The sequence below is a fragment of the Aythya ferina genome (genome assembly GCF_964211825.1).
Source record: "Aythya ferina genome assembly, chromosome: 1".
NCBI classification, from domain to species: domain Eukaryota; kingdom Metazoa; phylum Chordata; class Aves; order Anseriformes; family Anatidae; genus Aythya; species Aythya ferina.
Window position 1 is genome coordinate 200,093,174 of NC_140296.1, and position 26,006 is coordinate 200,119,179.

Consider the following 26,006-nt stretch of genomic DNA (forward strand, 5'->3'; position numbering starts at 1 on the left):
TGTTTGTTACTGGGACCGACAAAACTGGGTTAAATCCTCTGCGTTAACGTCACAGCGAAGATGTTGGAACTGGATGCCAAGTTGAGTAGCAACTTTTATTCCAGTCCGTAGGTGAGCCCAGGTTGAAAGGTTGCTGTAAGCCAACCGGCATCCAGCTCGTCTGCTTTTTTAATCAGACAACTGAGGCTAGACGTTTATTCTGCTGCAGGGATAAACCCATTACAATATTTATCGGCTTCACTGGTTTGGCTAATGCTGGACATTGAATTGACTGATGGGTGTTTGCATTTGGAAAAGGCATTTTCTGCTACTCCTATTTGCTTAGTGTTCTGCTTTTCCTGTGCTTTGGAAGTCTCCATGTGTGAAGCCAAGTTATACAGAAGAGGCCAGATTAAGAGCCTGTAGAAACTGTGTGTGTTGCATCGAGGGAAACCAAGGGAAGGCTTAGAGCAATTTCAGCAAGTTTTGAACCAGCTTCAAATCATGCTTTGGTTTCTGCCGACTTCAAGAATAGATTTTATGGCTGCCTTTGGAGTTCAGCAGGCATGGGCAGTGTGTTTATTCTAAGTATTCATTTATCCTAGAGGATGCCTGCAGCCAATAACACAAACCCATTGCCCAGAAGGACCCCACATCCCACTGATTACCCTGGTGGCCCTGGGTACAGCTTGAAACCACTGTGGGAGGTATCAGGTGATGGCTCCATGTGAACCGAGCTTCCCACTTGGCCATGGGAAGGGGAAGCAAGGCAGCTCAGTGCTGAATCTCGCTTTACCGTCTACCCATGTGAAACCATCCCTAAAAACTGAGTAGCCAGGAGATGCATCGAGGCTCAGACTATAAATCTCCTATGCCAGCCTAAATACCAGGCACTGGGGGATGCTGCTGCCCATGGAAGTGTGACAGCTCTCTTGGGATCGGTGGTCTAATACCTGATTTGCCCTGATGTGCACTGAACACATGCACAAGTGCACTATTTGCATTACAACATGCACATCTTTAGCTGCCCTGCATGGCATTATATCATGTCCATGGCATGTTATCCCCCTTCCCTTAGACCCACCAGGAGAATGGGACTGGCAAAGATGCCTCCCCTCCCACCCCATGAGCATTGATGCAGCCTGACGCTCACTGGAGAGGGTGGGACACAAACTGGCCTGAGTGGCTGCCCATTTCTCAGCCAGAACCAGTGAACATCTGCAGAAGCTCATTAAAACCATGCCACCTTATTTGCTTGAGGTTATTTGTTTATCACCCATCAGCTTCCAGCTTGGAGAGGGCCAGAAATGGTGGGCCGGGTACTGGGAGATTGCTGCTGGGTGGGGTTTTGCTTGGGAAAGGCATCTCATAGCTGCTCTTCCCAGCCAGAAGCAATGGTATTAGCAGTGACCAGCATGAGCTGATAACAGGCTCTGAATTTATGCATGTTAATCCTAGCTACATTTCCTCCAGCAGCCAGCATCCTCCTGCTTAAATGCTGACGGAGTATTTTAGCGGAGTATTGCCGGGACAGAGAGCCCGACAGTTTAATAACTTCCTACCCGGACACAGAGAGTTCTTACATTGTTTGGTGTTTAGATGAACAAATAATCTCTTGACTGTGCTAGTTTTGTTGCTGCAATATATTAATCCCTGCTGCTACTGCATCTTGAGAGCGGAGCATAGATCAGCTGTAGCACCTCTGCCTGGCACCAGAACTGAAACAGCCCTAAAAAGAAATGTTAGATAACCTTGTAAAATTGAGCAAAATATTCTCATACACCACTATATACATATCCCTTTCTTTTATGCTTTCTTCTTTGATCTAATCTCCTCCCAGTGAATCTGTTCTTCTGGAATCACTTGCAGGTTCAGCCTTGCTGAAGTTGACTTGGGGGTGTCGATACAGCATAAAACATTTTTCTCATTTTTTCTCCTTTTTTCTTCAGAGCAGGTAGGAGCAGGTGATAGGGAAATATGTTTGTGTGATCATGTGGGTGTGAGCATCAAGACCAGGCATGGGTTTGCCTGGTCCAAGGGATCTGAGCAGGGCAAGGTGCCTGGCTTTGCCCAACAGCATCAGTCTGGTTCATGGCAGCTTCCTCAGCACCTTTCTGTCCTGATGGAGATCTGTAGGTGTCTGCATCACAGCCTGTCCGTGCATAGCTTGTACCTTCTGCACCTTCATGACACCTGGATTTACTTCGTGGCCCTGGAGAACATCTGTGCAGGTTCCCACCAGAGCATGGGATTTCCCTCCTGAATGGCATCAGAACCCAAGGTACCAAATTCACCCTAATAGAATTTCTACCTTCTCCAAACAGACAAAACCCAGAGGTCTTGCAGTCACTGCCCATCTCTGGGCACCATTTCCCTGTATTTACAGAATCACAGAATCACAGAATTTCTAGGTTGGAAGAGACCAAGTGAGACTTTGCTTTCTTGGCTGTAGGGAATTCAGTGGCAACACACTAGCAGAGGTAGATGGAATAGCAATTTGGGGTGATGTTGGGTGTGCTGATCAGGATCCCATCCTGTCCACTGCAGATTTCAGCCTTCAGATCCATACTGACGTGGCAAACACAAGTCTGCTTTTGCTCAGGCTGTGAGCAGTAGTTATAAGAGAAACTGAAACAATCAAAAATTTTTGATCTCCAAGCTGGATTTTAATTTCAGAGGTACTGAGTAAAACCATTTCTCATTGTCTTTAAGTGATGCTGTGGCACTCAGGACACATGAGAACTAGAGGCCTTTGGTATCTACTTACTCTAGGTCAGTTGTGCTGAATGTTTGCTGTATTTTAATTGTGTTTTGTGATCCACCACGTGGCTTTCCAACTGCGTGATTGCAACCCATTGAGGAAAGGAGATAGCAAAGAATAAACTTCCAGCCGAAGCTTTCAGTTGTGCAAGATGCCACTGAGCTGCTGGGTGCATTTTTACTCATGCCCAGAAGATGTCTGGCTGCTCTGACCTACAAAAAACAGCCCAGTGAATGAACACAGCGCTGGCTGCTGCGGAAACACTGCCCTTTTAGGAGCTGCTGGGGGAGGGCTGCTTTATTGCAGGCAGTCAGCTCTGTATTTTAACATCCTGAAGATACTTCACTATTTATTTAATCTCCAAATCCATCAACAAATGTTTTAGCTTCCCGGCCCTGCCTGTGCAGTGTCAAAGAACATTAAGCAGACCGGGACCTACATCTTCAGTAAAAATGTGTTTATGTGACTGTCTGCTCCAAATCCCACCAACTGCTCCCACCGAGTCCCAGGCAGGATGCAGAGCAGCCTCTGGAGGAGCTGCAGGACCAAACCTCGCAGCCGTTTAATTCCTGCAAGCAGTAGTGCACTGCTTTGTATTCACCAACCACTTTGCAAAGGCGTTAAGTAGCATCATGTCTATTTTACTGCCCTAGAAATTGAGGCAGAGACGGCCCAAATGACTCGCTGGGGGCTACAGACAGGAGAGCAGAATTGCCTTCAATACCTCATTGCTCCCCATATATCCACTTCGAGGCAATGGGATTAAGGAGGGAGCTGGACTGTAGCATCCAGGGATTGAACGTTAAACCTGAAATGAAGAGCAAGAGACTGCTTTTGCCATGCTGACAGGAGGATAAAGGGCCAAGGAGTGATGGAGAAGGTTCTGTAGGAACAAATGGAGAAGCCAACGTCCTTTGGGAACATATGGGGGCTCTGGGCACCCCAGTGCCAGGATGGAGGTTGCTGCAAGGCAACATCAGGTTGCAGCTCCCAGCTCACTAGCTGGTTTCCAGCTATATCAATCACCCATTACTCTTAGCCCCTTAGCACTGAAGGTGCTTTTGCAGTGCTTGAACACACCATTATTCCTCTTGGACCAGAGATAGCAGGTATCAAAGCCCAGAAGGTGGTTTTCATGGTTTCTGTGTTCCTTGCTCCACCAGCAGAGGAGGCCCAGGTTGTCTGCCACCATCCTTCCCACCCCGATGCACTCAGCCACATCAGCCTCCAACCTCCATCCCTCTTGAGCGTGATGTTCAGATAATTCACTCCTTTTATTCACCAGCCCCAAGCCACAATTTTATTTTCCCTGCAGAGGACACACCAACAGATGTTGAAAGCTTGAGAGAGGCTCACTCAGAGCTCCTGGTTTGGAAGGGAGCAAAATGAGGTGTAGGACTACGCCTCCCCATTCGTGGAGAGGTTTAGCAGACCTGAAGGGAGCAGGGAATAAACCCATTTGCTTTGGCATCTTGCTGAAGTCACGGCAGAATGACAAGCATGTTTGAGCCTTCTGGTGAGCAGCCAGCTGTTGGGAGATGTTGTGCTTCAGCCCCAAACCCTTCTGCCCTTTTTCTGGGAACTGGCCATCAGGAATGGGGTCTTTCTGCTCATAAGGGAACAATCTGGGAAATTCATTCTTGCCTCACTGTCATTTCTCATCCTGCTTACTGTGCCTATGAATAGTTAGGGACTCAGGAGTAAAAGCAGAATTCTGCAAGCCTGCCATGCCGCTGTAAATGGCTCTGCAAATCAATGCTGGGCAGCAGAGAGGAAGGAAAGGGCTGGAATGTTAAACACATCTTTTCAGATTGGTAAAACTTCCAGGTTTTGATTTATAGCTTCATTGCCAAGTAGATTAATGTGGAATTCAAACACAACCAGCTCTTTGCTTTCCTTTCAGGCCTGACATATTAGCATGTCCCATTAATCTAGTCAGCTCCGAGCACGATGAAGGCTGAGGAAATGGGGGATTAGGTGCATGAGAGTGTTGGGTGGGCAGCAGAAAAGGCCAGCAAAATCCACAAATGAGTAGCTAAAACCTTATCCAGGTCTCAGCGTGTAGCTGAGGCTATTGGAAGCAACTCCCTTCAAGCCAGCAAACCCAAATCCTTTCTCCTCTTGTTACAAGCAGAGGGTTTTTCAATGGGTTAGTTGGGTTTTGAGCTCTTTGCTGGGGGATGCTCTGTCCTTGGGGCACTGAGATGCTCCAGGGAATCCTCCAGGAGGATTCAGGCTCCCTAAAGGTATCATAACAGTCCGTTGAGGTATCATAACTGGGTCAGGCCCCTCTGAGCTTGCAGCCTGCTCAATTCCCACTTTAGTAGGAGGCAGTTGTGATTTTTTTTTCTCTATTACTTTGCTGAGCTAGCCCATGGGCTGTGAGGCTGCCCTTGAGAAGTCTCAAACTTTATTGCTACATATTTAAGCATTTATGAGACTTGAACTGCTTCCCTTAGAGGAAAGCAACAATGGCAACCGACACTAATCACACAAAAAAATAAAAAAAAAGAGGAAAAAGCCCTCTGTCCAAAAGCCCCAGAGCTGCAGAAAGGGCTAATGAGCCTCGCATGTTTCCGAAAGCTGCTTGGGAGCTTTTGGCTCGCAGAGTTTCTCACCCCATCTTCGTTACAGGCAGAAGCAAAGAGGCTCAGACAGGCAGGGGAAGGAAAAGAAAATGCAAATGCAAATCTTAAAAATTCATCTTAGCCAGAGAAAGTATCCAAAGAGGCAGGAAAAAGAGAAATCAGCCTATGGAGGAAACCTGAGCTGGGCATGAGTGTTAATCACCCCCTGGGCACACCAAGTCAGCCTGTCCAGGGCTGGTCTCCATCCCACACTGCATCGTTCAAGGGAGCAATAGCAGCTCAGCCCAGGTGAAGCCTGGGAGATGGGTGGGATGTCCTGCCCAGGGATGAGGTTTTGAGATAAAAAGTGTTTGTGGAGCTCACTGGAGGAACACAGAGGATCTTGCATATCTGGAAGTCAGGGGTAATAGCCCTTTTGCCCCCCGGATAGTCATAAACACCTACTCTCAGCAGCTCGTGCTGTCTCATCTTTCCTTCTGCTCTCCAAGGCAGCTGTGGGTCAAGGCAAGAGTCACAGGGATCTCCTGGTGGGCAGGGACAGGACGCCAGGGGTTTGCTGGGCAGTGCCTGAGTCTGAGTCATTAAATCGCCTTGGGGTGGCCGTGGGAGGAGAGCGAGTGGTCAAGCCTCGTGACCGATGTCTTTTTCTCACAAAAAAATAGCAGCCTCTTAAATCAGGAAGAGTATTGGGCATCCTTTTGTCCCAGCATAGATTTTTCCAACCTGCGTCTCTGTCAGAAACGTTCAATCTCCAGCACGAGTCTGTTCTTGGGAGAGGAGCCTGGCTGCCCGGGGTTATGAACATGGGCATACTCTTTCAGGGTACTAATTGTAGCCCACTAATAAATGGGTTAAGATTGCCAATTCAGCTTCCAGAGGCCACAGCCAAGCTGCAGACACAAGTGATGTGAATTATTTCCAGCCAGGGATGGGTTTGAATCTGACCCAAAGCTGAGCTCTCTTGAAGTCCACCGCCAATGATTTGGGGGTTCCTGTCCCCATCTTTGCTTTTGGCTGTGAGGGGGTGAAAACTCTGCTCTCCACAAGGAACACAAGCCTTCCCAAACTGAGAGGATCCCCAGGGAGGATCCCCTGCTTAGAAAAAAAAAAAAATGTACCTAACAGCAAGGCAAGGTGGGTATTGCATTTGCAGTATTCTGAGGCGTTAACTATTTTCTTCTCAGTATTTTGAGCCACGAGATGGAAAGCATCTCATGCTGCTTTAGTTATCAAAAATTAGGCATTTCAGAATGCCCCAAGAAAGACCTTTTGGTAAGACCTTTGCCTTCCCCTCAGACACATTTCTGAACAATTCAGTCCTCCGAAGCAACTGAGACCAGTGGGGAGTTTTCCTGGAGGATTTTTGTTCAATTCAACCCCTTTGCTGTGTTTCCCCCCCGCAAAAAAAAAAATCCATCCTGAATTTGGGAGCCAGGGTAGCTCCAGGATGGGTCCACTCCCATCAGGTTTCCACTTGTTTCCTATGTGCAAACTGAAATCATCATGGGGACAGCCTGCCTTTTCCTCTTCATTGCAAAATGCCTTCGTTGCTCCACCAAAGGCTCTGGGCAGTGGATGAAATTTCTTTTGGAGGTTCTCAGGGAGCAAAGATGGAGCTGATTTGTGCCATTAATGCGATCCTGTGCAGCATCCAACTGTTTGGAGAAAACAGCTGCTCTTGGGCATGGCAGTTTTAGAGGAAAAAAAGGAAAAAAAAAAAAAAAAACAGAGCAAAGACTTTTAATGCCATAATGGCAGTATCAGGAGGCACTGAAGTCGGGCTATGTCCTGCTTCCCTTCCCCTGCCTCCCTCTCCCCCAGGTTGGACCAAGGAGGATATTAACCCTGCCTGCCTCTGACACAAGCAAGTGGCTACAGCGAGCCTTTTAGCAACATCCATACATTAATTACTTCTGTAGTTTAAGTATAAAGAGCCATTTTTACTGTCTGCTCATTTTGATTAATCTCTGATATTTTTTATTTAAACCTGCTGCGCACTGCATGTGTTCACGTGGGCTCTCCTAGGAGAGTTGTCCTTTGCCTAAATTGGAAGCTTATGGAGCCGAGCTGGAGGGAAATAATCACGGGTTTTCAAACTCTGCCTCTTTTTGTTCCTCCCCTTTCAGTTTGGGAGGTATTTTTTTTAACAACGCGAGTCCTCTGAGGACTCCAGAACAGCTGACAAAGCGTACTGGGGGGCTGCTCCTATCCCCAGTCCCAATGAAGAGCTCCGCAAGGCGGCCAGAGCGAAGTCTCAAATGCAAAAAGTTATCCAAGGTCAAATTCCTCCGTGTTGTGAACTTCCTTCTGGCACCCCAACGGGGGCTCAGTGTCCGTCCGGCACCTGGCAGGAGCTGGATGATGTCTGCAGCATTGCACAACCTGCAAGCCCTGCTGCGTGCGACCACTTGTGCCACGTGGGAGCCTTCGGCCACCAGCACTCGGGGGTGCTGGCAGCTCTCATAAAGCTCCGGGAGGGCAGGAATGTGGGTTTTACAGCCCCTGCAAACCTGCTCTGCTCCACTTCCACAGGGCCTGGTGTCAACCCCTGTGTGCTTAAGGGGTTTGTACAGTCACTCCCATCCCAGCGAAACAACAGCTCGTGTGATGGAGAGCGAGCTGCTTGCAGGCGGAGAATTTTATGTTGCTGTAAGTGGCTGTACTTGGGCTGAACTCCACTTTTGCTTTCTTTTTTAACATTTTTCTAATAGTTTTTAGGGCCCCACAGGAGCCTAGAGTCAGGCAGGTCATCGTGCATGAAGTCACAGCTGGGACAGCAACCCCGAGAGCCAGCAGGAGCATTGGCTGGGCCCGGCTTTGCAAAACCTCAGGCAATCAATTAAGGATTTTGCAAAACCAGCCTGCAAACGAGGAACGGATTGTGCCAGGCAAATTACATTACAGCAGTCATCGGGATGAGGAGGTAGGGAAGAAGGAAGGGGAAAACACAGCACGGGGGTTGGATAGTTTCTAATTAAGGGGAGAACAGAGTCACTGTTCATCTTGGAAAAAGAGGAGTTCTGGGAAGTGTGCTGCATCGCATATTCTCAGGCATTCATCATCTGAAATGTCTCTTAATTGCCACTATTATATCACATCACAAACATTCCTGTAATTTCTCAGTCACAGCCTCCTACAAAGGGATCCTTTCATTCAAGCCATTTTCGCAGAAATCTTTTCCCCTTGGACCCCGGTCCTGTAACACACTCAGAGCAGGAATCTGGAAGTGGGATTTTTTTCCCTTCTTTTTTTTTTCCTAAACACCAGATGTTGCTTTGCAGACAATACGTTTCAAGCAAGAAGCGTGTCCCATTTTCAACCTCTTCCCTCTTCGTCCCAAGATAATCAGCTCTCAACAGCTCCTCTTCCTCCCGTGGTAAAAGCTGCAATGTAAATAGTCAGGAGGTTCGTAGTGTCAGGAGCCAGCTGAGTCCCACTAACTCAGACCCAGGCTCCCTGACATGGGGCTGCCTTCAGCATTTGGCTCAGCCCGCAGACAGCATTTATCACGCAGCCTCCCCTGCTCGTTTCCTAGCTCCAGTTTCAGAAACTTTCACATTTCTGGGGGCTGCATTTTCCCACCATTTAGTAAAGAGCCGGATTTATTCCTCCCAGAAAATACGCTTACGTGTCAAAGGCCAAGGACCTTCGAAAATATCAGTAGTTGAGCAGCCTAAATATAGCACCGAGCTGAAATCCTGAATTCCTGCGGAGGAGCCAGTGTCAACAGCACTCGTCTGTGGGACCGGGGGACTTGCTGCTGCCTGGGGCTTTTCTGTGTGTTATCATCACAGCGCCTGGATGTCCCAGCAGGAGCGAGGAGACATTCCTGTAGGTGTCCTGGCCAAAGTTCTTCATGTCTAAGGGCTTCGTTATTCTCAGGTGTCTGCTCCAGCAAAGGGCACAGAGCTTCAGAGCCACCTAAAATTGAAGGCACTGCCCTCCTGTTAACCTGCACCTATGTGTAGCGAGGGGGTTGTTGTGTGGCTGGGTGTGCAAAGCCCTGGGTTCAAGCGCTGCTGCTGACTTTGACAAGGAGTGATGATGACACAGAAAAACTCCATCCAAGCACCGAACCAGGCGGGAGTGCTTAAGCCTTGACCCATCACTCTATAAGCTTTGGCCCCAAGGAGTTGTCCACCTCCATCCCCTGACTGAAGTCTGTCCTTCCCAGCCACACCACTTCATAACAGCAAAACTGCTCATGTATTTATTCTGGGGGTACTTCAACAAGTACAAAATTGTTCGCTTGACTCATTTCACCTTACAATTGGAACGAAAAATAGACCAGAAGTGACCCATCCGTCCTGCACAGGTCTAGGATTGCCCAATCCCACTCTGCCTTCCTCCTGTGCCACCATCTCTCATTTATTAATGAGAGCTGTGGGTGGCGAAGGAGGGATCACCCTTAGAGCTTCCTCTCCTCCTTGCATCAGACTTGGGAGGGTTGGGAGCATCTGAAACCTGGCCAGGAAAATGCAGCAGGGAATACAGCACACACAGTGCTGAAATGGCTCGCTGATGCTGGAGGGTGGGCAGAGCTAATTTTTGTCAGAGCTGACAACCATTGGTTCACCTCACCCCTTCCCATTTCACAAACCCGACTCTCAGTAGATCTCATTATCCTGGACGCTGTTCGAGAGCCTCCCCGCCCCTCTAACAGGGCTCCAGACACCTTGCAGGTCTCCAGGGACTAATTGCTGGTAATGTAGCCCAACCATAGTATTTCTCAGCGGTACATTTGCTCCTGTGTCTTGAGCAAAGGCTGTGTTTTAGGAATGAGTACATCGGGATGGCTTCTTGGGATTTTCTCCTAAGTTTTTTTGAAGGAAAGGTCTTCTCCAAAACTTTCTATTCATAAACCCTCTTTCATTCTCAGACATTATTTGCTCTGGTGATGTAAAGAGAGCACCTGGTGCAAGCAGACTCCGTTTCAGTAGCTGGTATGAGACCTGGACAGGGGGATAAACCCAAAATATTGACCAGCCTGTGACCTTGAAGAGCGCCACTGCCCTAGAAATACCCCGTACCTGCCTTCTTACAGAATCAGCCAACTTGCTTCCCTCCCATCTGCTGCTTCTCCCCTTCTTTTTCAGTATTTTTTGCTCTAGCTCTCCTTGCCCAGAATTGCACCCCTCTACCCACCCTACCTCCTATTCATAAGCAAATTAAAGTGCATTGCTTTGCAATTTTATTGCGATTTGCATTTTTAAAGATGACACTGCTCCCAGCTCCTCCGAGGCAAAAGCCAAACACCACTTAGGATGCCAAGTGCAGCTTCACGCGTCCGTGGTGAGCCCTAGGAGAGGGTGCAGCTGATGGAGCATTGTGCTCCGGCAGCTGTGGAGCACACGACCCTTTGAAGAAGATTCCCATCTTAGTCATCACTGCCCTAAATTAGATCACCCACAATACACTGTCTTTTTACATCAAAATACCCAGAAGGTCTCCATGCAAATTGAAATGCCCTCAGGAAAAAAAAAATAATAATAATAACGTGAAAAGATTTTGCTGGGTCGTTTGGCAGTTTGGGAAATCTGCAGGATCACAAATCATCTGACAGCTTTGTAGCCAGAAAAATAAAGGGAATTTTAAATTGGTAACATCACAGCAGCGGGAAGTCTGGAGACAGGTTGCGAGATAGCTGGGCCTGAGATCAGCACTTTTTCAAGGGCTGTTTTGGACTGGACGAGTCTTTTCGGGGGTAGCTGGGAAGTGGTGGATAAGCTGCTTCATTTTTGAGGGAGGAGGGAAAATGCAGAAATGAGCAATGCTTTTAGTTTGACGGGTGAGATGTGCCTTGGGTCCATTGTCCTGGCCCAAAATGAAGATATGTAGGCTCTGCACCCAGCTTCACCAAGGGGGGCTGTAAGATATATGGATCTTGTATGTTCTCTACCACCTGCACTTCGGTGTTTCCTCCTCTCGTTGTTCAGATCTGGTTTGGGATGGTCTGAGTTTATAACACAGTAAACTGTTGTATCTGCTGCAATAAGCATAACAGATATCTTAATGTGAGACAGCACAGCTCACATGGGCAATGCAGACTGCATCATGGGCTCAGGTCTTACAGATGAGAGAGATTTCGACATCATGGGCTGGTAGAAGTGAAAGTTGCTCTATGGGGTTGAGACCATATACATGTATGTGGAAGTAGGATGGGAAACTATTGTCCATATCTATATCAGGAGCATAACAACCCTTCTTGGTGTTCACCTTGGCCTTCAACCCCTTTCACCCTTTTGTCCCTAGGGGATACAAATATTTCTGGTGGTGCTGGCTGGTGGCATGTAGCATCTTCTGCTTGAAGCCTTTGAGAGGAGGAGGAAAGCCGTGTTGGCTTGCTGCCTTCCAGCTCTGGGCACTGGGAAAGGCTCCAGACACCCGTGGTGGCAGCAGGGAGAGGTGTGGGACAAGATGTGACACTGTGCTGAGACAGGGCAGCCCTCAGCAACCAGCCCTGGGCTGCTTAGGCTCACCAGCACAAGGCATCAAAATCGCCCTTTCCATGTTCTTTTGAGCCCCTTTAATTTAATTTGGATTGTTGCCAGAAAGCTGAAAAAACACAAAGAAAATCCAACCAACCCCTCTGTTGCCTTTTCCCAGATAGTGGTAGAACTGATAAAAGATCTCTCAAAGAGCTAAAGGTTTCATTACAAAAAGATTCACACATCTGATTTTTCTTTTTCTTTTTCTTTTTCTTTTTCTTTTTCTTTTTCTTTTTCTTTTTCTTTTTCTTTTTCTTTTTCTTTTTCTTTTTCTTTTTCTTTTTCTTTTTCTTTTTCTTTTTCTTTTTCTTTTCCTTTTCCTTTTCCTTTTCCTTTTTCTCTTTTTCTTTTTCTTTCTCTTTCTCTTTTCCTTTTCCTTTTCCTTTTCCTTTTCCTTTTCCTTTTCCTTTTTCTTTTTCTCTTTTTCTTTTTCTTTCTCTTTCTCTTTTCCTTTTCCTTTTCCTTTTTTTCTTTTAGTTCTTTTTCTTTTTCTTTTTCTTTTTCTTTTCCTTTTCCTTTCTCTTTCTCTTTCTCTTTCTCTTTCTCTTTCTCTTTCTCTTTCTCTTTCTCTTTCTCTTTCTCTTTCTCTTTCTCTTTCTCTTTCTCTTTCTTTTTGGATTTTTCTTTCCTTTCACGAGCCTGAGCATCTGGAGCCAAAAGGTGTCACCAAAAGGCTCAGCAAGGCAGCATTAAACGTGTGCTGTTTGACAGCACAAACTCAAATCAGACACCAGCGCTGCACATTAGCTGAGTCAGAAGGGTTTTTATTGCCTTCAGCCTTCCTGTGTGGGAAGCACACCAGAGGACGTGGACAAGAGGCTCCCTCTCTCAAAGCACAACATTTACCAGCAAAACCTCGAGCAGGGAGGATGCACAAACACAGCAGCGAGGAATTAGACGCAGGCATGAAGCCGCGATGCACAGTACCACCTAGTGACTGAGCACGGCTTTGTAGGGACCCCGCTTTCAAAAAGCCTTTACAAAATGCGGGGTCCGTGTCCCCACCCTGTCTTTAACCATATTTCCCTTCCACTGTTACCACGCTATTGCCTTCTGTGGGCAAAGGCGCAGTGCTCTTTGGGCAGCCCTGACTTTTTCCTGCTTTTTCCTGGCTTCCTTCTTGGGAGGAGGACTCAGGTTGGGTGAGATGGGGCTCCCAGTCCGGCAGGCAGCCCCGTTTTCATTGCCCTTCGGGGTGTTCAGGTTAGGCTTAGCTCAAATCCCTCGCTGAATCACGCAGGAAGAATTTCTCAGTGCATTGTGCAGAGGGGATAGGAAAAAACGCAAGGTCCAGTGAGTAACGCAGCCTTTCAGGGCACCCGAAATGAAAAGAAATAAATGCCAAGGCCTTGTTCCACTTGCAGTAACAATGTGAAAGAGCAGCCTGATGGGCTCTGCTCAAGAGAGGGCTTGTAACCTTTCCCATTAATTTATTTTCAAAGAATTGCTTATTGAAGGCTAAGCTGTTTTCTATAAGCCTTAGGGGCTGAGTGTGTGTCTTTGTCCTGTTTTATTATTATTACTGCTCCTCTTCCTTAGTCTCTCTTCTAAGAGAAAGCCGTTACTGTACCTCGCTGGCATTTGCCTCTCTCCCCAGCTCTCAGAGATGAGCCCAGCACTGAGATGGGAATTCTGTCACCTTTTGGCAAGGCTGAGATTGCATAAAGCACAGTAAATAAATCCACATCTGTGGGGTTTCCCGGTACTGATTTACTCACAATCCAAGCTGCTGGGGTTAAGATGGGTTTTATTCCTGCTCCTCACTGGAGTCCCTTTATGTATATTCTGGAGTGGGAGCTAAAAGGCTCCACTTGGTCGTTGTGTGTGGGTGCAGAGGTGGCTCCGTGGCTGGGGACGGATCTGCAGCTCGGGGGAGGCAGCAAACCCTGTGAGCCCTCATGCCACCAACTCTCAAAGGGAAAGCAGCCCTGGCACACAGCTTTAATTGTTTCATGAATTACAGCTGGGATGGAAAGAGCTGGGGCTGTGCGTGAACAGACAGGAGGGGACGCACACATCAGGTTTGGGTTGGGTTAGGGTTAGGGTTGGGAACAGCATTAGTGTTGGCCTTGAGGTTGTGGCAGTGTTCCCTTCCTCTTGCCCAGGGAAAGCTGTCCCAGGGAAAGGACACTCAGACCTCTCCTGGACCTTGGCTAGAAGCTGCACCATTGATAGGCAGCCCCTCGCTTGCAAAAAAGCATTCAAGATTTGTACGCCAGGCAAGCTGAGGTGGATCTCAGGGGGTTTAAATGGGTGTCACTTCCCTGACTTCATCAGAGATCCTCTGCTAAACATTGGCTGGGATTTCTAACCCCAATACTGTGTGTCATTCAGGCACTAAAATCTACATCACCTGAGTACAGAGAAATTACATATTTGGTAGGGTCTCCAGCAGGTTTCTTCCCCAGATTTTGTCCTAAAACAAAATGCATGGCCACCAAGCACACTGACCCCACCTGGAATATGTCCTCGCTCCCACCAAGGGATGAGGGATCTCACACACGTGGCTATCCCATGGTAAATACAGGATTTCTTCCTGTTTTTTTATCCTCCTTGAACTTATTTCTCCTTGAACTTTTTGCTTTTCTCTGTCCCACAATCCCTGATGCTACATCTGGCCCCCGTGCTTGGCAGCCCCAACGAGGCTCCGGCAGCTGGGTAAACACGGCTGAGCGAATGGGGCCCTTCTCAATAAGTCACCAGGAAACCCAAAAGCTGCAAAGGCCAACAGTTCAGTGGGGACACAACTGTGTCATCGCAAGACCTGCTCCTCCCAAGCACCAGGAAAACACAGCCTGAATGCTGCCTAGGCAAGTTGCTCCTCAAAGATCGGGTTTTCCACCCCATAGCTCTCCAGAAATGGCTTTTTATCTTTTTACTTCTTTCTGAAATGAGAGGTGGGTGATCATGCTGCGGGAGACAAGTGTCCATGGAGGGAGATGAGGAATTTCTTTCCTATCCAGGATGTTTCAGCCACAGTGGGCTGTATCCATCCTATTCCCCTTGAAGGGCTGAAGTAAGTCCAGGGAAAGGACAGTGGGATGGGAAATGGGAAAGGTTAAAAGGTTGAATTCTGTCTATGGTTGCCCTGGGGTAAATGTGCATTACAGCAGTGGGTTTGCAGTGGGCTGAGGGAGAACTGGGTCAGGTCAGCTGCTTCCATGGGGTGTGGGAACAGGCACCAGGGTGAGGAGCAGAGCAGAGGAGCCAGCACTCCCCACACTCTCCCATGTTGCAATGGATGTTGTGTTTCAAAACATACTTCAGTCCCAAAATTTGTCTAGTGGTTCTGCCCTCTGCGGTCTCTTCTGGCTCTTGGGTTTGTGGCTTGGACGCATGCAAGCTCCCTTTGACCGAGGGCACTCAATAATTCCCATCTCCTAGCATGGAGCAAGTCCTGCCCAGGAAGGAGGTGAGTGGGGTCCTGAGCCCCCAGCCCCATGGAGCACAATCCTGCCAATGACCCAGGGCAGCAGCTTCTGACCCGGGGAGAAGCCAGCCCACCCCCAGCTGTTGCCTTGTTACTCTCTGACATGGAAACTTCAAACTTTGAGGCTTTCAAAACACCTGGAAATATGCTGCAGGTTATAATCCTCAGATCTGGAAGCACTTTTTTTATTCTGCACATCATCATCTTGCAAGGGCTTTGTCTAGACTCTGTTCATATATCGCAGCTTGGCAAAGACTCTCCTGGTTTTGCATCAGAAGGAAAGCAACATAGGGCAGGTGTTGCAATTATCTCCAAAAGCTCAGGAGATGCAAGGAATCCTAAAATCTTTTCCAACAATGCTGATTAAGACCTAGACGTGATAGGCCATGCCATTTTGAGAAAGTTTCTCATGTTTTAACATTCTGGATTCTCTTCTGGTTCTGAATGATCCCCTCTAGTTTTGCAGTTCCTCATGGCAGGAAAATTGTGTTCCCTGTGCCTGAAGACAGGGGGAGGATAGGTTTTAGTGGAACAGTGACCAAATCAAATCTTCGTCCTAAAGGTTTCTCATTAAAATAAAATAAAATAAAATAAAATATAAAATAAAATAAAATAAAATAAAATAAAATAAAATAAAATAAAATAAAATAAAATAAAATAAAATAAAATAAAATAAAATAAAATAAAATAAAATAAAATGTAGAAAAACAGAAATCCAGAAAAAAACAGAAAAGAACCTGGGAATTTTTTCCCCAGATCCGCAAATCTCATATGTTTTCCTGAAATGCAGTGCTTAACATGCAAAGCAACTCATATTAATCTCCATCCATTGCTGCAAGGCAAACTTTTCCCTGCCATAAATTGCTAATTTCACCAGGATCTGACCTTGAATGCAGGAGCCAGTATAATATATGCTGATATGGGCAAACTGGCTGGGAGTCTCGAGCGAGCACATACCACGACAAGTCCCACAGTCAAGAATTCATCAGCGTTATGCTAGCAGAGGGTCTGACTCGCCATGGTATTGGCACATGTGAAAATTAATCATATCCTGCAACAACATTCACAGGATGCTTTTAATTTATTACTAATCCTGAACGCTCTTACAGCTGCTGAGCCACTGCCAGAGGGTATCGTAACGATGCAGCTGGCGCCCCTGTTGGGATGGCCATCCACATGGCCAACGTGATGCGTCGCATCCGTTGTCCCTGCTGATATCACTGGGTTTGCCACCTGAGCCGAAAAATTGAGCCCTGTAGCTGTGGTTTCAGGAAGCTCATTTCCTGTGCGGAGAATAAGAATAAATTATGTTTCCTTATAAAGGGTAAGAATAAGAATATACACATTTATGTGAAGATAATATATAATCTGCATCAGCTGAAGGAGCATGTATAAAATGTAAAATATTTCAAAATATTCAAATCTGCAGAATAAAGCAGCTCTTGGCTCACGCTATGGGAGTTTCTACCACCCAGCTCCCCCGTGCCAGGTGTTCAGAGATAGAGATTTGTGGAAAAGCTGGGCACATTAGAGGCACAGCAAAAGGAGGATAGATTCATGCTATTCAGATCATTCTCCATGGAAGAGTCTGCTTTGTGCAGGCCAAGGGAATCTCATTTTCATAACAACTGTGATGAGTTTAGTGGTTGGACCAGACAATGATGGTTGGACCAGATGATCTTGGAGATCTTTCACAGTCTTAATAATTCCATGATTCTAAGATTTCCAAAGGTAAAATTCAAGGTGAAGATAGCTGCTCGAGAGGGTCCTGCTGAGCTCAAGGCTGGATCAGACTTTGCCCCACCAGGATGTATAGCCATATTGTGATTTTGGCATTGCTTTAATTCCCTCAAACTAGGAGATTGAGTAGTAGGACTGTTTTTTCACTTTGCCCACAGTGTTGGATAATGAGACGTGAGCCTTTGCCTGTGTTTTCTCTGCTGAGACTGCCTTCTTGCACAACCTCCCCATCTCCTTCCCCTTTGGCCACCAAAGCTGAGGAAAGGTGGTGCACAGCAGAAGATCCATGCATCATCTGGGGACGCTTCTCCTTTACTCCCCCAGCCCTGAGGGTAACTGAGAGGTGACAGGGAAGGAGAGCCCACTCCCTGACCCAGGCATCTCCCTGGCAGGACCTCAGTGATGACACTGTAATAGTGGGAGAACCAAATGAAGAAGGCCTCACACATGGTTCCCTAAACCCTGGAAAGAGAGTAGGTGTCTCCCACCCACTGCAGGGGACACCAAAGGGATGGGGCTGGAGGAATTTCCCCCCCGCTCTCCTTCTCCACTCTCTTCTGGGTGCTCACCAGGAAGGACTTGTCCCCCATCACTGTGCATTTTGCATTACTCTCTTCCATTTAACGATGTCTAGGGCAGGGAAGGAGCTGTCCTACAACTTCAAATGACCAAAATACAATCTGTCACAGCTGGGCAACCCCATCCATCTCTGGTGCATAAGGGCTGATGAGACTGTGATGTACATAAAGCACAGCAGCTTCAGGATTGCCTTCGGAATTGCTTTGACACAGCCAGCCACTGGTTTTCACTCGGATGTATGCATCATTAGAGCAAAAAATACATCAAATTTACCCATTTACATATGCATATAGATGAGAAACTGGTCCACAGAACAAGAAGCAAACTGCCACTCTTCTTGCAGCAAACTGAGTTGAGTGTGTGTGTAAATCCAAGGAGGTGAAGATGGGTTCTGAGTTAGGGCATTGCTTCTTGTGCTGAAAATGAAGATCCCCATCCAAGTAGGAAAAAAAAAATAAAAAAAAATGATGATGATGACTAATAATAATAATAATAATAATAATAATAATAAAAGCCAATTCCAACACTCAAAAAATGTTGGGTCTCCCATCTCTCTAACTGCCCAGCAAGAAGGAGCTGCCTCCAGGTCGGTGCAACCATGAGACTGGACTAGGGCAGAACTGAGATTTTCCAAACGAAAACCTACCAAATTCTGCTGGAGTCCCGCTTTCACCCCCCTCTTTCTTTTATAATTATCTGTGGATAATTATAAACCATAATTACATCATTATAATGATAAGCCAATTACAAGAGCGAGGCATCTTTTCGAAATCACATAATAGGAAGAGAAATGCGCACGTTCCCCAACCTCCTGCTCCTGCAAAGCATTTCTGACAGCCTCTCCTCCACCGACAGTCCCTTGCAGCCGTGGCACCGAGCACAGCCACAGCCTCAGCACGGGTCATTACCTACGTGATGGCTGCATTTTGATTTTACTACACCACATACCTCGGTCCAGCCGAGTGTAAAGGCACCAGATGTGGATCCCATGTGACATGGCTGTGGGGCTGGCACTGCTCAAAGCATTTTGCAGGTGCAGGACGATGGAGGGCACAGAGGTCCTGGGCATTTCCAAGGCAGGCAAGCCTGCACTGTGTGTGCTTTTGCCCAGAGCAGCAGGCATGGAGGCAAGCATGAGGTGGGCGATGCTCTCATTCCCATCATATTCTTGTCTCCTCTAGTGTGCACACCTCAAGCCCTTGGCTTTTTTCTTATTTGCACATGAGGTTGGGCAATCTTCAAGGGGAGGTGGCACCTTAAAGCTGATTTTGTCCCTAACTTATGTGTTGAGCAACCAATTGCTCCTCTTGGCTTTCCTGAAGCCTGTCCCAATGCAAAGCAGTCTCAAGTGGTGTTTTGGAGTGATTTGAGGCATAGTTGTCCCAGGTATCATCCCTTCAGGATGCTGGGATGCCCCGAGGATGCTGCAAGGAGCAGCTCTGGAAGAACATCCATGCATGCACAAAAGTCCCTCAGCAGAGCACTGCACGGTGGGGGCCAGGTTTGTGATATTTGCATCCCTTTAGGCTCCGCTGGCTGCAGATGAAGAAGGGGCTTGGGGCTGTCTGGCTCCCCGAGCTGCTCTCTAATTAACTCTAAATGCCACTTTTCACTCTGAGGCAACCGGCGGCTGCTGCAGATTGCACCGGGGGTGAGCCACAACCTTCAGAAAACCATGAGCTATGGAAAAAAAAAAAAAAAAAAAAAAAAAAGGAGCTGTGTTTGGTCATCTTTTGTCAAAATGCTAAGCAGCAGCAATGCCAAAGTTGGTAAATATTCTGTCAAAGGCCCGGGAGGCCACAAAGAGCATGTTTTAACAGTCACCAGTACAAAATTTGCATCTGGCAAGAGTCCTGCTCTGCATGGGGAGCCACGTGAGCTGTTGGGGTTAGCATTGTGCCTTGAATGCATTTTTCACCCGGCCTCCTGGTTTCTAGGGATGCCATTATCAACGGAGGGCCCGGTTTTATTATTAAGTAGCAAATCAATCCAGCTCCGCCAAGCACAGTCCAATTATTGCTTGTAGTTACTGTAGGCTGAAGTCATAAATAAATGAGCACGCTGGAGGTATTTAACATTTTGGTCCTGCTGCGAGCACCCAGATCCTTGGGCATTGATCCTGCTGCAGATTGCGTGGTTTTGGGGGGATTTTTGGTGGGCAGGAGGCAGGTGGCAGAGCTCTGTGCAGCCCCAGCCTGTTGCAGGGTAATCGGTGGTAAAGGCAGGCTGCTTTTTCTTTTGTTTCCCAAGTGAGCTGGGGGCCGAGATAGGGCAGGGGCCTCTTCCTCCTCCTCTCTGCAGGAGCTGAGCTAAGCCCAGCTCATGTGTCAGCCGAGCAAGGAACCCAGCAAAACCCCGCCGCCTGCCCAGGGGACAGCTCTGAGCACTCTCCCTCCCTTACCACCATTCCCAGCTGTTTGTTTTTGCTTTTCAAACATTTTAGGATTCAGGTTGTTCGGTGGAAATAAAGCGTCGCATAACACACAGGCACCTAGTTACTCATTACCTCGTTAGCACAATGATGTACGAGCAGCCACACCATTAAAATGATGCTCGGCTGCAATACAGGCACCGCTAAACGGACTCGTTTAAAAAACTATTCCCTTACATCTGGCTTTCTTTTTTTTGTGCGTTTTGTGTTGTTTGTTTTTCTTTTTTCACCACCATCTTTTTTCTCTTCCTTTCCTTCAACTTTTCTCCTGCTCATCAGGCTCATTTTGAATGCCCACCCTTAGGTGCCAGGGTTTGGGAGATGTGGCCGAAGCAGCATGCCCACACCGTGCGAACAGCAGCAGGATGCTGGCTTTGGCACCCGAGCTCATTAGCGTTCAGCCGTAGGGTCAAATGAATCGCTCTTCCTAAGCGTTTTTTTATTATGATTATTATTCGCTGTTTCTGCCAGGGAGTGTATAAAAATGACATTTACAACCCTTCACCATAATTTATGTCATTTTGTCCCTGGCCACTTGGTAATGTAGAAATCAGTTGTCTTCACTAGTTTAGCAAAAAAAAAAAAAAAAAAAAGAGTCAATTTTATGTCAAAGTGGGTGGCAGATTCTCATTTTTCTTTGTCATAAGCAGCAAGCCGTCTTCAGCCGTCCAAGGTTTAAGGATTATTTTTTTTTTAGGGGGAGTAAAAAATTAGAGGGAAATGGGGTATTTCCTATGGATTGCCTTGTTTATTTGCTTGGGCTTTCTTGTTGCTTTGCAAGGGGAAATCAGCAGGAAAAAGGAACTTCTAGTGAAAGCCATGAAAGGGAATGACTTCCAGATTTCCCTCCAGATATTTTGCACAGCCCTACATAAAATACTTGGAAACCTGCTATTGAAATCAGCTCCTCTAAAGGGTTGTGCTTTCCTGCCCTGAGATGAGCGGAATGGCCTTGACATTCGCCATCCTCTTTGTGGGGAAACTCAGCAGCCTTGTAGCCTTCTCCTCATCCTCGTGGTGCCACGGAAAGCCACCAGGACACAGACCAGCCAAGTCCTGGTGCCCAGAGCTTCTCCAGTGTGGCTGAAGAGCAAAGCAGTGGCTGCTGCATGCTCTCCCAATTGCTCTCTATCTACAAAGCATAAACGTACAGAGCATGCTTTGCAAATATCCAATGTATGGCCCTTAACTTAGACACCTAAATATTAAATATCTTCATTTTTCTAGGTAGGATCTAACCACAGGGCCTGAATTCAGAGGCCATTGGATTTCTTGACTCTACTGCCTAAGTGGGAGCAGAAAGCAGCAGGTTTCCATCAGGTGTATCAATGCAATATTTGCACTTTAATGAAGTCACAAAATCTGAATTTGTGTGCTAGAGGGTTTATTATTGATTTTGACCACATGCATTTGGAAGAACCCATCCCAGTGTTGGTGGCTGTGTTTGACAAGGCTGGTGATGCTGTGAGGCTCTGGGTGTGAATGTGCAGGGACACACACTACGTGACCACCCCCGGAGAAACACCCCTGTTCACCACCAATGATCACACTCAAGGTCTCAAGAGAGTCTACAATTATCCCTTGCCTCAAGCCTAGAGCAAATCAACATTTTCCCAGTAATTGCAGTGTAGTAACTATTGTAGATGTTGACTTTTTAATAGCAAACACTGCTCATGCATTAGATTTACAGTCAGGTTAGTTAGCTTTAGTGACTTGGGAATCAATTACTGTGCCGTACAACATGACCAAAGATTATAGGGTAGCCTGCATAATAATTTATACTGCCATCTAGGAGTGAAACTGTAACTTTGTCGTCTCACATGGAAAGACACTCTGTTTGTACAGCAATAATTCCAGTAATGATAATAATAGCCGCAAAGAGGAAGGTGGAGGAAAATGGTGATTACAATTTAGGGGAAGACCTATGTACAAATAGGGCACTGGGAGGCACAGGCAGCTTTTTCCCTTTAAATTAGTTTTCAGAGTGACAATACCAGCAGCATTTTGTTACTGGATAAGTTTTCCCAATTTAATCCTCTTGGGTTGACAAGCTAGGCTGGGTTGTCCCCATCCTTTGGTCTCTGTTATCTGGGCTCGCAGCAGTGGTGGCAGCACCTGGTTCCTTGGTCCTGTGTTGCCCAAGGCTTGTCTTGGATTTCTGGCCCAAATTTGGGCTAAGTTTTGGATTAAATATGAGTCGTTCCTTGGGATGGCATCTCTCTGTGCTCGTGCCCAGCTGGGTGGCTGGCGCCCCAGTATGAGTAGCAGCCCCCAGCATGCTCATCCTGTCCTGGGACTGATCCCATTAATATATCAGCATTGCAATTATATTGCTTGCCGGTGTGGTGTGGGATGCAGAGCATGGAGGGTGCTCTGCAAGTGCAATCTCAGTGCTGGAAAATTGTCTTTTATTTTGTGCTTGGTACACACCCAGTCTTGTCCCCATGCTGGGCCACCATCAGCAGCACAAAACTCATTGACTGCTCGCCCTTTTGATTGATGTCAATACTGTCAATTCTAGGATGAGTTTTACAGGCAGCATTTTTCCTGTCTTTCTGTACATCTCCCTGCCTCCCAACACTTGTTTCCACACTTGACTCCTTTCTCCCACTTGGGACAGGAAAAAAACTTCTGCCTATTCCTGCAGGAATTCCACAAAGCAAACATCTTTATGTCCTTTGAAGCAAGACCACCCAGGTCAGCTTTTCATTCTGTGTTTCCAGGCAAATTATGGAGAAAAAGCTTTAATTAACAACTTTTTTTTCTTTTTCTTTTTCTTTCTTTCCCTCCTGTACAGGAGTTGCTATCTTTTAACTGTTGGCTTTGTCCACTTTCCTCTCATTTAGTTCCCATTTATTTCAGTCCTTGACTCATGTGAAGCTGGCAGCTGAACTTTTTGAACCCACCAAACACAATAGTCTTTCATGAACCAAGAATAAGTGAACCTATATGAAAAGTGATTGCTGGTATTATAAAATGGACTACAAGAGAGTCTCCTATATGCAAGTGTGCATCACCAGACAGTAAAAAAAAAAAAAAAAAAAAAAAAAAAAAAAAAAAAAAGTAAGCCAATGTGTCAAATTAATTCTTTCACTCTAACCAGCTAAGCAAGTTCCATTTTTAAAAGTGCTAATGATCAAAAAGTATAAAGCCCTAAAACAACAAAATTAATTAAAAAGCATAGAGTTGGTCTCTCTTCTCCTTCACTTACTGGAAGCAGTCCAGAAGAGCAGGTTTTCAGGTGAATGTATCATGAGATTTGGCACCCCTGCACCAGGTCACTGCCATGGCAGAAAAGCAGCTCCCTCTGGAAGCAAAGTGAGGGGAAGAAGTGAACGTGGGCGAGCTAGGAAATGGGGAAATCAGCATTTCTCTAATCCAGGAGCCTTGTTGTACCCAGAAATATGCATCTAGCCAACCATGTCTGCACACAAGCCGGCTGAATCGCTTTAATAACAACCCTCTCAACACACTTAATCTGAAAATGTTTTAAATGTACTCAAAATGTTATAAACAAAGATTGGAGTCAGCATCATAGCATTCCTGCAAAGCCAAAAGCCAAATATTATTTTGTTTGTTGTGTAGCTTAATTGCCATGTATCCTATCTGGCCAGTGACATACGCCTCTATAGTTAATCTGAAAATAATTTCTCCCTTTTTCTGAAATACAGCAAGCCCAAGGAGCAAGAAATATCAGCTTAGCAAGTGTTGACTTATGTGTTATGCTAAAGTCTATATTCACTTCTCAAGGTTTAATGAGCTGTAATTCACAGCACTCCCAAGAGACAGGCAAGTGTGCTATGATCAAACGCGGGTTATAGACGAGGATAGGATAGTGAGAGGCAAAATGTCACTGAGAAATGGGTGGGAGAGAACAGAGCTCATCACAAACCCATCATTCCCCATCCAAAAAACACACACACCTAGTTTACTGTAGCTCAAAGACTGCAATGACGTTGTGGAGTTGCAAAAACTACATTTGTAATAGTCACCAAACTGTGTTTTTAGTGGTAATTGAGCAGCTGATGAAGTTGATCAGTCTTCAGAGACCAAGTGTCTTCTGCTCTCTGCTTCTGGGAGAGAAAGTTGGCAAGGGGAAATGGTGCTTTGGTGCACCTCTAACATCCTGCCTGCAAGTCCTAGCCCTCAGGTAGTGTTGGCCAGGTCAGATCTATACCCAACGTGGGTATTAGTTATTTAACACTAACTTTTTAGGAATCAGCACACTGTCTGGAGACAGGCACTTCCATCTCTTCCTGTAAAAGAGAGCAGGAGAGCAACCTGTTCCAGTGCCTGACTGCTCTTTCTGAGAAGAAATGCCTCCTCATTTCCAACCTGAACCTTTGCAGAGATTTTTTTGAGGAGCAAAATGGGCAGACCACGGGGTGCTCAGAAACCAGGCCACTGCTTATGGAGGGGAAATGAGCAACCTTTGTGGAGGGAATTAATCAAGTGCTTCAATCGCCTTAGCTGAGGGTTAATAGTCTTGTGGTGACCGCCCTGGACAGGGTATCAGGAGAGCTGGGTTTTATTCCTGGTATGCTTCAGTAATGAAAAGGAAATTGTGGTCAGATGAGCCATAGAAGCCCATGCTCCCAGCGACGTCGGATACACAGCAATTAGACTCAAGTTAAACAATAAATCAAGTAACACTGAGCCTTTGGCTCTAGCAGAGCACAATTATGACTATTTCTATGTTTATTTAGAAGATGCTCAGCCCATTTAAATGTTTTCATATTAAATATACTTTGAGCGCTTGCTATTAAAGCAATTGACTGGGCCTACATGCAAACATTATTGGTCAGATAAATATTTTCTGGCAAATGAAATCCGTTCATTGCTCTTTTATGACATGAGGGCTTACTTGCTCTGAGATTTATTTTCTGTTTGCTTCCTCTCTTTGCAAGGATTGCCTCATAAAGATTCAAAAAAAAAAAAAAAAAAAAAGCCAAAGCAAACCAAAGTGTGAAGTAGAAATCACCGATTAAACTGTAAGAAATGGAACAGCCTTTGTTAATCCCTAATTCATTAGCTGGGGGGAAAAGAAGGACCTTGAGTTTGCACAAAGGCTTCGGTGTCACAAGGTATGTGATTTATTTCCAGATTTCTCTCTGATTTGGTATGGGACCTTACCCAGGTAAATTGATCTCTCTATGCCTCCGTGTTCCCATCTGTTCAACCTAGGTAATGATCTTGCCTCAGAGACAGCGAAAACTTTCAATAAGGAGAAAATGTTACCTTAAAAATCACAACTGCATCTGAAATTAGGCTACCCCCTGCTAACACCTACATCAGCTTTGGCTACAACAGCTATTTCCTACGATAGTCAGGAGGCCTCTCTGGTGCTGTTTTGAGGGCAAGCGATGGATGAGAGAAAAACATTTTAAGAAACAAAGCAGTATGCCTGAAAAGTAATAGAAATTGGAAAGCATGCTTGCAGCACTTTTTTTTTCAATTGCTAAGATTGTCGTTTGGCTGTGTCACTTTAATATTGATCCTTTTTTTGAGTATGGTGGCTGGAAAAATAATTTCACATAAGAAAGTAGAGTAGCTGAGGTTCTTTCATTTCAAGGCATTTGAAGTCCCCATGAGGCTTTTTTGACGTTGTCTAGAAAGCATTGTCTAAACATCTTTTGATATATTTTTTTCATTTATTTATTTAGCAAATTCTGTCAATAATTAATTCAATGCCATTTTGGAGTGTCCTTGGGATTTCTGCAAAATGAGGCACCTTTTGAAATACAAAGCTTTTCCAACATGTGTATGTTTTGTGATCCTCAGTGGAAGGCAGTGTAAAACTACAAAAATATTCTTCTTATCTGATATCACGGTAAATACAAAGGGTACAATAGCCAAATAAAATAAGAATTAGTTTGTTTTCCTCTTCCGTACAAGAAACTGCTTTGTTATGCAGCCCCATCCAAGAGCTACATGGAGATTTTGCTTTCAGAAGGCATGTTTCTGGGCTCAGATCATTCCGCTGACTCATTTTATGTCCTTCACAATTACC

At 46.1% G+C, this 26,006-nt stretch overlaps 1 protein-coding gene across 8 annotated transcripts in view; it reads left to right on the forward strand.

The window, feature by feature from the left end:
• Positions 1-26,006, forward strand: part of FRMD4A (FERM domain containing 4A) — a 350,418-nt gene that overhangs the window by 188,070 nt on the left and 136,342 nt on the right. The window lies entirely within an intron of this gene.